General features: G+C 43.0%; 1 long non-coding RNA gene across 1 annotated transcript; it reads left to right on the forward strand.

The window, feature by feature from the left end:
• The first annotated feature begins 1,737 nt into the window (after positions 1 to 1,737).
• On the forward strand, positions 1,738 to 10,401 carry LOC137166932 (uncharacterized). Its single transcript, XR_010923883.1, has 2 exons — positions 1,738 to 1,863; positions 9,963 to 10,401. It is a non-coding gene; the product is annotated as an uncharacterized lncRNA (long non-coding RNA).
• Positions 10,402 to 10,921: the final 520 nt, after the last annotated feature.

Here is a 10,921-nt window from a genome sequence, read left to right on the forward strand (position 1 = left end):
CTGTTGTTTGGTACTTAGAATTTCTTTGCCTCCGAGTTTTATCTAGCTTTCCATCTGTCTGTACACTCAAGATGATACCTAGAAATGGGTAAGGTTACTGTGGTATTGATATGGTGTTTTCTTACTATGGCAATGTTTACACCAGTGGTTCCCAACCTGTGACTCCACAGGGGCTTTCAAAGTGGCCCGCCACTCCCCTCACACTAGCTGCAGAAGGGAGCTGCTGCCTAAGGATCCAGGCGGAGCACATTGCTGCGGGGCTAAAAGACCGGTGCAGACTCCTTGCTGCAGCCAAGGGGATGGGAGATCAGCGTTCCCCTCACCCTGGGTGTAGCAGGGAGCATGACAAAGCGCTCCGCCTGGGTCCATAGGCACTGGGGTCCTTGATGGAGCCAGAGGGAGGGGAGCAATGATCTCCCATCCCCCTGGCTGCAGAAGGGAGCCACTGCCTAGGGACCCAGGTGGAGCATATGGGGCTACAGGATGCATGCAGTTTACCTGCAGCATCCAGGGGGTGGGAGAGCCTCCTCACTGAACTCCTTCCTTTTGGCGGTGGGGGTGCAGAGAGGGGAACTGCTGGTGGAGACGGGTGGCCCTTCAGGGTAGTAAAAATTATATCTGTGGCTCTCAAGCCAAAAAGGTTGGGAATCACTGATTTACACTATGCTGACGTAGCTCCCTCATGTGGACGCAGTGTACATTGACAGAGGGATTAGTTCTGCTGGTCTAGGAAGACCATCTCCTCCAATGACATTAGCTGTGATGTCTACATAGCTGTGCCTACACTAGGGTTTTTTGTCATCAGAGCTATTTCATTAGGAGGTGTGGTTTTTTTCACACCCCTGACTGACATAGCTATGCCAGTGTACATTTTCAATATAGACCAGTAAGTAATTGTGGAAGCTAGTAGCTGGAATAACAATAATGCTTAGTGCAGGTCCCAAAGATGAAGGCAAAAGTGGCTTTAAACCACATTGCACTACTCTAATCCTGGAGGCAGCTGGTGGCTAGTTAGGCCACTGGAATGATTAGGAAAGCCTAAGCACGCGCTAAACTATGCGGGCTGGTACTGGTTTGCTACGTGCTGTTACACCAGCTGTGGACCACCAGAGTACAGCAACTCTCTGGCCATGCCTTCTCCCCCTATCTATGTCTAATATACACACCTATGCCAGAAACTCTGAAAGGGTGTAACATAACTATTCATGGATTCTGCACATGGGAAGATACGTTTCCTTTGTGCCTCTCTGTGGGTCTGGTCAAGATCTGTCCTTTTGCCTTTCTTTCTATTTTCTGTCCTCCTGCCCCTCCACCTCAGAATTCACCTAGCACATCTTAAATCCCCTTCCTTCCTTATGGACCACATGTTGCTATTCCCCTCTCTTCAACAGACTAGAATTATTTGCAGTAAGTCAGTGCCATTTAGCCTAAGTTGTGATGGAGAGGTACTCTGTCCCCCACTGAACAAATTGCTTTCTAATATCCCCAGTGCCCGCTGTCCTGTGAATTTAGAATACCAGCTCTGGCCAATCACATGGCAGTACGTGTTATGGCAGTTATACTGTCACTAGAGCTCTGAAATCACTTTCTAGCTTTTAAGTTAAGTTTAAAAAGAAGTTCTGTGGAAAGATTAACTGGGATCCAAAGCTGTAGGATTTTATTTTCAATATATATGCTTTTTCTGCAGAAATATCTGGTTTCCTTGGACCTCACACAAAGAGTCCTGGCAGGCTCAATCTGTCTCAGAAGGATAAAGGACTAAATCAGTACTGTGAAGTTACTTTGCCTGGGTTTTTCAGATGAGACTGTAAAAACGAAACCCTTCTCTCCTCTGTAGGGACGTTAAAGATCCCATCACACTTGGTAGGTGTAAAATATTTGTGTCCTTAGCTACAATGTCTAGGTTCGAACGCTGAAGATCTTAGACAACCAGGAGTGGAGTTTATCCCTGCAAGGCATTAGTTTAAATAATTTACACGTTTATTTTTAACTTGGATTAAGGTTAGTATACTACTTATGCATTGAGGTATTGGTTGTTTGGGAGTAGCTGAGGAAAGAATATGATTTTTTATATTGATAAGTGTGCAATTCACTGACTTCAGGATCCAATTTTTTGCAGGAAGAGTTACCCACATGCCACAGGTACATTTTCTCCCTGGAAAAAAAACAAACCAAACAAAAAAGATCTCCAGTGACTATTTGTTTTCACTTTGGTCTCTTGGCAGGGGTGATATACTATTTTAATATAGGAAGTATTATGGAGTGTTAGGTTCTGGACACTTCAGCAGTTTTTTTGAGGGTGACTGGAAAAATTGTATCTGCTTTTATTTATACTCTGCCTTCCTGCTGAGGCACATTTACTTAAACAAATGTGATACTTCTGGTCCATTTATTTCATAGCATTGGAGGTTACATGCAGGTTTCCTCATGTGCTGATGTTAATTTAGCTAATTGCCTCTTTTGTTGCAAGCTGCCTGTGATTTCAAGTTGCGATTTTAAGTATTTTTTGCAGTGTTTTTTTAGCTGTATCGGTCCCAGGATATGAGAAAGACATGGTAGGTGAAGTAATACCTTTTATTGGACTAACCTCTGTTGCCTACAAGGGACAAGCTTTACAGACAATCACTATGCTCTTGAATGAACTTAAACAGAAAAATTATAAGAGAAAAACACCCTATCACCTGGGGGTGAACACTTTTCACAAAGTGATCACTCCATATCTGACCTAAATCCTCACTTTCAAAGGAAACCTGCACAACACTTTCAAAAGACATGCTTGGGAACTTGACTCATGACCATGCTAGACACTAAAAACCATGGACTAAACAGAGACAGGTTTTATGGCTCATCACAATTTGTAACACATCTCTATTGCCTGCTAACCCTTAATTACCCACTTCATTTGAAGTGGTCTCCGACAGTACATGTGAACACTTTATACTTAACAATCTGTCCCAATATGTATTTAGTTCAGACACTCTGGTTTACCTTCCTCAGATCTGAAGATGAGTTCTGTGAAGCTTGAAAGCTTGTCCTTTTCACCAACAAATGCTGGTTCAATATAAGATATTACCTCACCTACCTTGTCTCCTTTAGGTATCTGAATAATCATGGAGGAAACTGTGCCCGTTGCTTGCATTTAAATTCACCTTGTTTGACGTTTCTAAAGCCCAAAGATGAGGAATTGAAAGAAAGCTATGCTATTTTAGAAGTAGTAGACATAACTGAAAAGGACTTGCATTTCCCATGTGGGGTGCTTACTCAAACTACTCTCCCATTGACTTCAATGGAAGTTTTGTATGAGGTAGGGACTATAGGATTGGTATCGAAATGTACTTCACCTGTCCTAATGTCATCTGCCTGGCAGTATAGGAATCATATTCTAGAGAAAGATTGCATACTCATTCCGTCAAGCTGTCTGGTGGGGTACTGAGGCAAATGAGGAAACAATGTAAATTTATAATCGCAATTACAATCCACAAAGTATTCAACGCTGTGAACCAAAATTACCTTGAGTGATAGTGATTACCGGAGGTAACGTTCCATTTTATGCTGTAAACCTTGATAATGCTTCAGCTTCCAACTTCTTTTGAGCTAAACAGAGAAAACACACAGGGCAATAACTTGATATTTAACAAAATGCCTTCTTGGGATTAACTGACCTTTCCCATAAATCAGAAGCAAAGTTGCCAGCTGGGAACTTTCTCATTTGCAGCATACATAGGCAGGAAGAAAATGAACCAAAGCATTCTCTGAAGCAAAACATTACACACACTGTAATTCTTTCTTACTGTTCTACCTTTTTCACTATAATAATGCAAAGACCTATAACTCATGGTAAATCAGGGGAGATGTTTGAGCATCAATATCTCCTGCTCTTTTCTCAGCAAACACTGGAATTATGCACCAGCTAATATTAATAAAGAGCTTTCATTTTCGGTGAAAGTTACTATTGGTTTTGATGGGGGGTGGGGGGGAAGTAGACATAACATACTATATACTGTGGTTATGTACTCGCTTACATTGTTAACCCAGAAAAAATGCATGAAAAATTATTTTAATAGGTTCTCATAAAATCATAGAAAACAAGTTGCTCTGGAAGGGACCTTACAGTCATCAAGTCCAGCCCCTAGCACTGAGGCAAGGTTAACTATACTTCGACTATCTCTGAAAAGTCCTATTCATCTTTAAGAACCTTCAGTGATGGGGATTCCACAATCTGACTGAGTCAAATCCTCAGTCCTCTTTCCTCAAGACTAAACATGCCCATTTTTTAAAACCTTTCATCATAGGTCAGGTTTTCTAAAACTTTTATTATTGTTATTGCTCTTCTCCGGACCCTCTCCAGTTTGTTCACATTTTTTCAAAAGCATGGTACCCAGAATTGAACACAGTGCTCTATCTGAGACCTCACCAGTCCTGAGTAAAGAGGGACAATTAGCTCCTATGTCTTACGTTCAACACTCCTGTTAATACAATCTCAAAACGTTAAAATGTTAAAAACAACGATGTCAGACTTTTTCTCAACTATATCGCTGTAAGCGTTCTGTCTCCGTGGGAGGCCACAGTGGCTTCCTATGGACAGGGGAACAGCTCGCGTTCGGCGAGTGAGCAGTCTTAGCCAGTCACCCGTGTGCAGGGTGAACACTCAGTCTACCGCTCAGGCCCTCAGGCAGGGCGAGCGAACAAGGAGTCTAGTGCTCCAACCCCTAGGCAGGGTGAGCAGAGGCAGATCGCTCAGGCCCTCAGGCAGGGCGAGCGAACAAGGAGTCTATTGCTCCAACCCCTAGGCAGGGTGAGCAGGGGCGGCAACGGCTTCAGGCGGGGTCAGGAGAGCAATTCTCCTGGGGTGGCTAGGGAAAAGGGGAAGGGGAGGGGGACGCAGGCCCACCCGTCTCCACTGTGTCCCAGCCCAGGGCCCTAGCAGTGGCAGAAGCGGCTGCCACTGTGTCGGCGGGGCTCCCGCCGCAACACACCGACTAGAATGTGGCTTCAGTCACAGGCCGTGGCTGTCCCTGGGCTACTTCCTCCCCACTGACCCTAGTACCTGCCTCCTCCATGCTGCGAAGGTGGTCCACCAGGGGTAGCGCCGTCAGTCCTTCCTCGTCGACCGGGGGTAAGGCGGGAAGCTCCTCTTCAGGGGGCAGCTCCTCAAGGTCGTTGTATGTGGGGAGCGGCTCAGCCTCGGGCAGCTCCTCCAAGTCCAGCCCCGCTCCAGGGAGGGGCTCGGCGGCTGGCAGTTCCTCCAAATCCGGCCCGGCCTCCGGGGGTGCCCGCCACTCGGGCTGCTCTGGGGTCTCGGCCCAGTCTGGCAGTTCCAGAGCACGGCCCCGGGCTCGGGGTCGGGGTAACTCGGCCCAGTCGTCCTGGCTGGGTTGCCTAGTCCAGCTTCTTGAGGGCCCTATCCAATCCCCGGGCCGGGGTTCGTCGGCGGCGGTTAGGCTCTGGCCTAGGCCTCTGCTGGCAGGGCAGCACATCTCCCTCTGGCAGCAGTCTGGGCCCTACTGAGCTCAGGGGCCAGGCTTTTGTACTTCCCCTTCCTGGTGGGGCTCCGCCCCGCGGCTGCCAATTGGCCTGGCCGGGTGGTCCTATCACGGCCCGGGTCCCTTGTTGCCGGGCGGACTCCAGGGCAGGGCGTGAGTTGGGCCAATCAGAGCGCTCGTGTCCTTCCTCAGGCTCTGGCTCCGTGGGAGGCCACAGCGGCTTCCTACAATCGCATTGTTGACTCTCATTCAATTTGTGATACATTAGAACCGCAAGATCCTTTTCAGCAGTACTAACACCTATCCACCTATTCCCCATTTTGTAGTACATTTAATTTTTCCTTCCTAAGTGAAATACATTGCACTTGTTTTCATGAGTTTCATCTTGTTGATTTCAGACCAAATCTTCAATTTGTCAAGGTCATTTTGAATTCTGATCCTGTCCTCCAGTGTTTGCAACTCCGCCCAGCATAGGGTCATCTACAAATTTTATAAGCATATAATTAGGAAGGCCAAAAAAGAATTTGAAGAACAGCTAGCCCAATGGTCAAAAAGTAACAGCAAAATTTACTTTAAGTACATCAGGAGCAGGAAGCCTGCTAAACAACCAGTGGGATCACTGGATGATCTAGATGCTAAAGGAGCACTCAAGGAAGATAAGGTTATTACAAAGAAACTAAATGGATTCTTTGCATTGGTCTTCACGGCTGAGGATGTGAGGAAGATTCCCAAACCTGAGCTATTCTTTGTAGGTGACAAATCTGAACAACAATCCCAGATTGAGGTATCAGAGAAAGTTTTGGAACAAATTGATAAATTAAACAGTAATAAGTCATCAGGACCAGATGGTATCCACCAAAGAGTTCTGAAGGAGCTCAAATGTGAAATTGCAGAACTACTAACTGTGGTATGTAACCTATCATTTAAATCAGCTGTACCAGATGACTGGAGGATAGCTAATATGATGCCAATTTTTAAAAAAGGCTCCAGAGGTGATCCTGGCAATTACAGACTAGTAAACCTAATTTCAGTACCAGGCAAACTGGTTGAATCTATAGTAAAGAACAGAATTATCAGACACATAGATTAATGCAATTTGTTGGGGAATTTGATTTTTGTAAAAGGAAATCATGCCTCACCAATCTACTAGAATTCTTTGAGGGGGTCAACAGTCATGTGGACAAAAGTGATCCAGTGCGTATAGTGTACTTAGATTTTCAGAAAGCCTATGACGAGGTCCCTCACTAAAGGCTCTTAAGCAAAGTAAGCACTCATGGGAAAAGAGGGAAGGACCTCTCCTGGGTCAGTAACTGGTTAAAAGATAGGAAACAAAGGGTAGGAATAACTAGTCAGTTTTCAGAATGGAGAGAGGTAAATAGTGGTGTCCCCCAGGGGTTTATACTGGGACCAGTACTGTTCAACATATTCATAAATGATCTGGAAAAAGGGGTAAACAGTGAGGTGGCAAAATTTGCAGATGATACAAAACTACTTAAGATAGTTAAGTCCGATGCACACTGCGAAGATTTACAAAGGGATCTCACAAAACTGGGTGACTGAGCAACAAAATCGTAGATGAAATTCAATGTTGATAAATGCAAAGTAATGCACATTGGAAAACATAATCCCAAGTATACATATAAAATGATGAGATCTAAATTAGCTATTATCACTCAAGAAAGAGATGTTGGAGTCATTGTAGATAGTTCTCTGAAGACATTCACTCAATGTGCAGTGTCAGTCAAAAAAGCTAACAGAATTTTGGGAATCATTAGGAAAGGGATAGATAATAAAACAGAAAATATTGTATTGCCTCCTTATAAATCCATGGTATGCCCATAGCTTGAATACTCCATGCAGATCTGGTCACCCCCACTCAAAAAAGATATATTGGAATTGGAAAATGTACAGAAAATGGCAACTAAAATGATAAGGAGTATGGAAAAGCTTCCATATGAGGAGAGATTAATAAGACTGGGACTTTTCAGCTTGGGAAAGAGACAACCAATGGGGATATGATAGAGGTCTATAAAATCATGACTGGTGTGGAGAAAGTAAATAAAGAAGTGTTTTTACTCCTTCTTATAACATAAAAACTAGAGGATCACCAAATGAAATTAATGGGCAGCAGGTTTAAAATGAACAAAAGGAAGTATTTCTTCACACAATACACAGTCGACCTGTGGAACTGCTTGCCAGAGGATACTGTGAAGGCCAAGGCTATGATGGGGTTCAAAAAAGAACTAGATAAGTTCATGGAGGATAGGTCCATCAATGGCTGTTAGTCAAGATAGGCAGAGATTGCTGTTTACCAGGGACTGGGAATGGCCCATGGGATGGATCACTTGATGATTACCTGTTCTATTTATTCCCCCTGAGGCACCTGGCTTTGGCCACTGTTGGAAGATAGGATACTGGGCTAGATAAACCATTGGTCTGACCCAGTTCTTATGTTCATGCTCTTTACTCCATTATCTGAGTCATTAGTGAAAATTTTGAATAGTACTAGACGCAGGACTGATCCCAGCAGGACCCCCTTAATTACATCTTCCTTGATTATGGACCATTGATGACTACTTTGAATATAGTCTTTCAACCAGTTGTGTCCCCACCTTATAGTATTATCGTCTAGGGCACATTTCCCTAATTTGCCTAGGAAAATGCCATGTGGCACTATGTCAAAAACCTTACTAAAATCAAGATGTATCCTGTCTACTGCTGCCCCCCCCCCCCATCCATTAGACCAGTAACTCTGTCAAAGAAGGAAAGTAGATTGGTTTGGCATGATTTGTTCTTGTCAAGGCCATGATTGCTATTCCTTATAACCCTATCATCCTTTAAATGTTTACAGTTTGATTGTTTAATAATTTGTTGCAGTATCTTTCCAGGAATTGAAGTTAGGCTGACTGGTCTATAATTGCCTGGATCCTCTTTGTTCCCCTTTTTAAAGGTAGTATTATGTTTGCACAACTCCAGTCCTCTGGGACCTCACCTGTCCTTCATGGATTCTCCAGAATAATTGCTAATGGTTCTCAGACTGTTTCAGCTGGTCCCTTAAGTACTGTAGGATTAATTTAATCTGGCCCGACCATCTTGAAAACATCTAATTTATCTAAATATTCTTTAACCTGTTCTTTCCCTGTTTTGGTTGCATTCCTTCCCAATTGTTGTTAATGTTAATTGTGTTGAGTAACTGGTCATCATTCACTTTTTTAGTGAAGATTGAAGCAAAATAGGCATTAAACACCTCAGCCTTCTTCATGTCATTAGTTGTTAGCTCTCCTTTCCTGCTAAGTAGAGGAACTGCACTTTCCTTCATCTTTCTCTTGTTCCTAATGTATTTAAAGAACCTCTTCTTACTGCCTTTTATGTCCTTTTTATTATTAAGAAGATATCTATATACATTTAGATCTAAATCTGATCCAAAACAGCAAAATATTAACCAAGTTAAAGAAAGAACATTTCAGCTACAGTATATGGAGATACTGGACCAGAATCCACTCTCTCACTTGTGTAAATCAGAAATAGCTTCATTATCATCAACAGAATTGCACCTGTGCAAAACCAATACAAGTGAGAGCAGAGTCCAGGCCCCTGATATTTATTACATCATCCATCTTGGAAAATGGCTAACCATTTAAATGGTCAAGTCAAGTTAATACCAATAAGGGCAAATGCAGTCCCTCCTATGAGAACTCTGGATTATGATAAGGGGAGGAAGTTAGTCCTAGTGCTATGCAGGCTACCTTTACCATGTACACAGGGAATTTAACTTGAATATGAAACTTGGATGTGTCTGGCATGTGAAATGGTTTGAATCAGATATATATTTTTTATCTTTTTTTTCTTTATGACGGTAAAGCAATTGCATGCCCAATTCCTATAGCCTTCAGTTCTGAAGTTGTGTAGGTGTGGGTGGAATCTGGTTGTGGGTTAGGGCTCTCTACCTCTACCATAACAGAAAGACACATCTGCTAGGCTAGAGAGTGTACATTTTAGACCAAAAATACTCCATAAATAGAGCACGTATTCAAACTGGGTTCTCTTTTGTACAGGCAGTAATGATGACCTGATTAGATATGTGCAAAATACAAAAAATAACATTTCAAACACTTGGTGGTGTTTAGACAATATCCTAGATTCCCCAGGAAGTTCACTCCTGAGGTAATGGGCTAGGTGCTAATCTTACTTATACCATTTTGTCTTCATTGATTTCAGTGGAGTTACTAGTGATTTGCACCATTGTAGGAGTGTTCAGAATCAGACCCATATTTTTTTTTCTGAGCTGCATTTTTAAGAAATGATAAGATGGGAGGTTTTTTTTTTTTTCTTTCAATGACTCCTTTATTAAAATGAAAGGCTGCTGATTTACTATAGAATCTTTCAGAATAAATAGCCAGGTTTTTATTTTTGCATTAATTCTGCAGAAGGTTAACGAATAAATGGACTTGGAACCATAGTTTCCTTGTTTTTCCACAGGCAAGGAGTGAGGTGAAGACTTCCCAATTGCATCTTTGTTCTTGGTTCTGGCTTCCTGATCCCAAGAGACAGCTCCTACTCCTGCCAGACAGCTCTAAACTGCACCACAGGCCTTAATGGAATTTACAGGAGTTGTGCCACATCCTCTGCATGCCCTGACACGCTTCCTGTGCTGGTGAGCAAAGCAGAGCCACAGGGCGTGGATCTCAGCACACTTTTGTTAGCAGAGAGTTCCCCTGCTGGAGTTCCCTCTGCTGGAGACTTGTGACTTATTCCTGGCTCCTTGTATGCTATCTGAATGGTGCAAAGGTGCTGGATCAGACTGGGGAATCCATCCCTTTACTTTCAACCTCTTGGATGTTGCTTTTCCTGTTACATCCACTTTTCTTCCTCTTTGAGATCAAATTCTCCATGGAATTAAACCAATGTAAATGGGTAACTCCACTGATTTTAGTGCAGTCCTTCCAGATTTACATCAATGGAATTGAGAGCCAAAGTGGTCCGTGGTGTTTGATTTACAATTGCTTTTGCCCCCAGTGTAGTGACTACGAGTGCCAAATCAATGAAAGTTAATACTTCATCATTTATCACACTTACACTCATTTTCAGACCAATTTATGGATGACATGGGTCTTACACCGCTGTTTATGTACCATTAAATTTGGCCCCCTGTGTGGCCAGGGTAGATGGCTATAGTGTATCCTTACAGTTCAGAATATGGGACAGAATATTATATTACTTGTGGTACATGGTTTTGGACTTTATTTGTAGTCACTATATTAAAGCTCACTACAAAACTTTTAGTGCACACTAACAGGGTCTACCTCAACCAATCAGTGCTCAACATCTTAGTGTGTTTTAGCAATAATATCTGATAGTGCGTACTGCCGCACCATATAGACCAGCCCTCAGTCCTTGTAATCTTGAGAAAGGATAAATCATTATGTTAGAAGAATTTT

This window comes from Emydura macquarii, unplaced genomic scaffold (genome assembly GCF_026122565.2).
Source record: "Emydura macquarii macquarii isolate MOO-44397 ecotype Brisbane River unplaced genomic scaffold, CSIRO-AGI_Emac_v2 contig_2897, whole genome shotgun sequence".
NCBI classification, from domain to species: Eukaryota; Metazoa; Chordata; order Testudines; family Chelidae; genus Emydura; species Emydura macquarii.